The 5,347-nt window shown below is 40.7% G+C and overlaps 1 non-coding gene across 1 annotated transcript; it reads left to right on the forward strand.

The window, feature by feature from the left end:
- Positions 1–1,193: 1,193 nt before the first annotated feature.
- Positions 1,194–1,316, forward strand: LOC126031430 (small nucleolar RNA SNORA26). The gene has a single exon (XR_007503304.1). It is a non-coding gene; the product is annotated as a small nucleolar RNA SNORA26 (small nucleolar RNA).
- The last annotated feature ends 4,031 nt before the right edge of the window (positions 1,317–5,347 follow it).

Below are 5,347 nucleotides of genomic sequence, written 5' to 3' on the forward strand. Positions count from 1 at the left end.
AGATGGTTACTCTTTAATGTAGATTAAAATCTCTCTCCATGTGTTCTTGCATGTGATTTTTAAGTATTTACAAATGAGTCAGTAATAATAAGGTTTTTTGCAAAATGTCTTTTTGTTATGAACAAGGTAGGAAGTGTTAGTTTAAGAAATGCTTGCAGAGTTCTACATTAGGGTCTTTTTAAGCAATTTCTCTAATTTTGAAGCTCGAAGAAAATTATTTCTGATTCCTTACATGTTTTGAACCTTGAAAAATATTTACAAATGTTCTCATTTTTGTAACCAGTCTTTTACAAGACTAGAAACAATATTTTAATGTTTCCTTTTTTTTTTTTTTTTTGGTTTTTGGGCCACACCCATTTGACGCTCAGGGGTTACTCCTGGCTACGTGCTCAGAAATTGCTCCTGGCAGGCACTGGGGACCATATGGGACTCCGGGATTCGAACTAATGACCTTCTGCATGAAAGGCAAACGCCTTACCTCCATGCTATCTCTCCGGCCCCACAGTGCTTTTTTTTTTTTTTTTTTTTTTTTTTTTTTTTGGTTTTTCGGGCCACACCCGTTAGATGCTCAGGGGTTACTCCTGGCTACGCACTCAGAAATTGCCCCTGGCTTGGGGGGACCATATGGGACACCGGGGGATCGAACCGTGGTCCTTTCCTTGGCTAGCGCTTGCAAGGCAGACACCTTACCTCTAGCGCCACCTTCCCGGCCCCATTTTAATGTTTTCTAAGTCATTTTTTTTTGTTCTGAGTTCTCTTTTATTTAAGACGTGGAAAAGAAAATTCAGAAAATACTCAGTCAAAATTCAGAATGGAAAAATAACCAGAGTATAGCCCATATCTGGGCTCACAACAGTTTTGGTTTCTTTCTCTATGAAAATATTCAATTTTTACTGTCATCAAAGAGATCTTAAGTTAAATAATACTGACTAACCAGGGAGTACTTTGGTCAAGGAATCTCAAATTTCCTAAGACTGGAAACAAATTCAGTCATAAACTCTATATGGATGTTCGATATGAATTTACCTTTGCCTTTCTCAAAATGGTCGGTCCCTTACCTTGTGGTTTATTTGTATTTACCCAGGACAGTCCAAAAAAAAAAAAAAACAGTAGTATAGAGGTTAAAAAAAAAAGAAAAGAAGGAAAAACATAAATCTCTTCTTTAAGAATAAATTATATTTACACCCTTTCCAGTGCCCTTTTAAAGCTGACTCAGTGCTTTAAGAGGCTAATACAGAAGGGCAAAGTAAGTCTCCATAAAACCCAGAAAGGAGATTGTACAGACTCCTCCTTGGATCCTGACTGGAGTCACAGCCAGAAAAAAAAAAAAAAGAAAAGAAAAGAAAAGAAAAAAGTAAAATCTTCCACTTGGTGGTGGATTGCTAAATACAAACCACAGCAAAACACAGACTCCACTTAATGATGAATGAGACTTTCCTTAAGGCATGGTTGATAGTTTAATAGTACCTTTACCCTTCTCCTTTAAAATAACTGCAAAACAGGGACCAAAGATATAAAATAACATTTCAGCTGCCCTAACAGCAGCCAACTTGGGGCTTTGTCTTTGAGTCAAAGAAGTAAGTGGGGAGCCCATTCCTCCGACACATTACCAGTGGTGAGATTTACAAATGGGTTTACAGTTTATAGAAGAGCTTCCCTCACTGAGTTGGCCAACTTCTTCTTTGAAAAGAAAAATTATATTCAGTAGTAGATGATCCTCACCCCTGAAAATCTACCTTCTTTGGTTTTCCTTTTGTGGTTCTTGGGCCACACCTGGAGATACTCAGGCTTACTCCTGGCTCTGCACTCAAAAATTGTTTCTGGTAGTGCTCCAGGAACCATCTGAGATGCCAGGGATTAAACCTGAGTTGGCTGCGTACAAGGCAAGTGCCCTACCCACTGTGCTATTGCTCAGGTCCAATGGAAATCTACTTTTTTGGACCACACACTGGTTACTCCTGGCTTTTCGCTCCTGGCTTGGGGGACCATGTGGGATGCCGGGGAATTGAACTGCGTCATCATTTGTGCCACCACTCCAGCCCCTGGAAATCTACTTCTTAAAAAAATGTTTTTGTTTTGTTTTTGAGTCACACCAGTGGTCTTCAGGGCTTACTTAAGGCTCTGCACTCAGAATTCACTTCTGATGGTGCTCAGGGGATCATATGGGATGCTGAGGATTGATCCTGGGTTGCAAGACAAGTACCTTACCCTCTACTATTGCTCTGGCCCCAGAATTCTACCTTCTTTAAGGAAACCAGTAGTATGCACCCACCACCACTATAATGGGCCTCATACTCATCCAGAGGGCCAAATCTCCTACTTCGGCAAACATTGCACCAGAAAGGAGGTGACTGACTTATGGGAATTTAAAGGCAACTAAAACTGACTTAGGGCTGGGGGCTACTGTGGCAGTGAGGATGATGCAAAGATAATCACGGGAAACTCAGATTATTGGCATTTTAAAGAGCCTGAATATAGGTAACCCTTCCCTCAACTTCCTGTTTCCCTAACTTCTTCTTTTGAGATGTTAATCCCACCTGGATGATCAGACCCACTCACACCTGAGATGGAGCAGTCTGGTTATTAAATAAAGAATAAAAAAGTTTGGCAGGGAGAAGCAAAGGGAGAAGTAGCAAGAGAGATCATGAGATAGACATGGGATAGGCACATGGGCGAGTTCGACAAAAAATGAGCACATAGAGAGACTCATGGCAGAGAAAAGCCTGAGAAATAAAGCAAGCTAACTCTGATGAAACTTTAACTGACTGCTTGTGAATTATTTCTCTACTGTTACCCTTCATCAGACCACGGCCTGAGGGGTTAGAAACATGGTGCCTGGGACGGCATCACCCAACATGTGGACTTTATATTTTATATTTTTATTCTAAAGCTGAAACCAAAGGGATAGAATCAAATTAAATACCATTGCTGTAGCTTCTCTGCTCTGGATGGTGATTTCCAAAGGAAATGTTCTTTGACATTCTACTTCCACATGAGAATCCATTCTGTAAGAACACATGGGTCCTGTTGGCTTTTGTTTGCTTGCTTTTATTATTATTATTATTATTATTTTTTTTTTTTTTTTTTTTGGTTTTTGGGCCACACCCGGCATTGCTCAGGGGTTACTCCTGGCTGTCTGCTCAGAAATAGCTCCTGGCAGGCACGGGGGGGGTGGGGTGGGGGGGGGACCATAAGGGACACCGGGATTCGAACCAACCACCTTAGGTTCTGGATCTGCTGCTTGCAAGGCAAACACCGCTGTGCTATCTCTCCGGGCCCTGCTTTTATTTTTTTAATGTTTTCATAATACTGTGATTTACCAAGTTGTTATTTCAGGCATCAAGTGTTCCCACACCAATCCCACCCAGTATCTTATCTTCAGTATACCCAGTTTCTCACACTCTACCCTAGCCTGCCCTGGTTTTGTGTGACCTGTGGCTTATGCAACTTGCTGGCTTTTCTCAAACTGATTATAAGACACATTTACCAATACAAAACAGGTGCAAGGCTTTTGAAGGGTCTGAGAACAGGTCATGCCCTCTGAAGTTTCAGCTTCTCCTTTACCTTCTACCCCTTAGTCACAACTGCTTTTGGTAAGAGCAATTGTCATGTTTATACATCAGGATGAGGGAACATGGAGTTGACTTGATGGCTCAGATACTGCTCTTCTAGATGCCCTGGAGCTACTGGGGACATTGTATTAGCTTATTAGGTGACAAAGTGACCCAATAAAATAGCAGAGAAAGGAAAAGGTGCTCTCTGCCAGATGATGAGAAAAATACTGATAATCACAGATGTGCTTAGCTTTTTCTCCTGGTTTTTCTTTGCTTGTTTGTTTGTTCTTTTATTTCATTTACATACCCAAAGGTGCTCAGGGTTTACTCATGGCTCAATACTCAAGGATCATTCCTGATGGTACCCATAGGATCATTTGGGGTGCCAAGATGAAACCTACCTTCTGTATTATATCTCCAGTACCTCTGTTTATTTTTACCTGTATTTCCTCTGATGATGGTTGGAGTGCAGAACAACAAAAACTTGAGTTTGTTTCTGTCTCTTGGTTTTTCCTTTTAGGCTTTCTGGATCTTCTTTATTTCTGCTATTCATCCACAATGCCAACAAAAGTCAAAGCTTTCACAACCTCCTATTTGATGATGGTGAATTCAACAGCCCCCAGGAGAACTCACCTTTCCTCATCTCCTCCAGCTCCCAACCTTTCCCTTCTGAATGTTGTGTCAGGAAGACTTTTGTGTGACAACCAGCAGTCCTGATTCTGGTACTTATTACCACTGAGTTCATTCTATATCAATTTCTCAAATATATAGGTGCATTGAGAATGAATACTCAAGAAGTTCATGGTAAATGTCAAGATGAGGAAGGAAATAAAACAAGAAAATGTCCTTTAGCTTGGTCATGGAGGTCATGTCATTTCAAATAACTGGGAGAGCACTTGTATACATTTACATGTGAAATGTCAGTACATTACATGCATTTATTTCTTTTATCTCGATCTTCAGATGAAATTCCTTTTGTAGGGTGAAAACAGGCTAAATAGTCATGGGTATCTTACTAAATGTCCAACTAAAGGCCAATTCCTATTCAGTCAGTCATCAAATCATACCAAGGAGGTGTTAGTTCTCTCTAAAATCAGACCATGTCAGACCATGGTGATTTCTGTTTACATATAACATCAGTCTGATATTTGGGACAATCTTTTTTTTTTTTTTGGATTTTTGGTTTATGGGTCACACCCGGCCAGTGCTCAGGGATTACTCCTGGCTTTGCACTCAGAAATCGCTCCTGGCAGGCAACGGGGAAGCATATAGGATGCAGATATTTAAACCACCATCTGTCCTGGATCATTTGCATGCAAGGCAAAAGCCCTACAGCTGGGGCTGGCGAGGTGGCGCTAGAGGTAAGATGTGTGCCTTGCAAGTGCTAGCCAAGGAAGGACTGCGGTTTGATCCCCGGCATACCATATGGTCCCCCCAAGCCAGGGGCAATTTCTGAGTGCTTAGCCAGGAGTAACCCCTGAGCATCAAATGAGTGTGGCCCGAAAAACCAAAAAAAAAAAAAAAAAAAGCCCTACTGCTGTGCTATCTCTTCGGCCAAGGGAACATCATTTTTAAGTCAAACAAATAAAGCAGATCATTGAGCTCTTTCTTCTGAACAAAAAAGGCTACTTTCATATCATTACTTCATAATATAATTTTAATATTTTTTCATTTTCCTCTGATTTCTCTAAGGTTTGAAGTTTGTGTGGTCTATAGAACATGTGCACAGGAAAGGAAAATTATTCCAACAGCTGCCACAGTAAGAAACACATCATTTGAAATGTAAAGTACTT

Source organism: Suncus etruscus, chromosome 15, assembly GCF_024139225.1.
Source record: "Suncus etruscus isolate mSunEtr1 chromosome 15, mSunEtr1.pri.cur, whole genome shotgun sequence".
NCBI lineage: Eukaryota > Metazoa > Chordata > Mammalia > Eulipotyphla > Soricidae > Suncus > Suncus etruscus.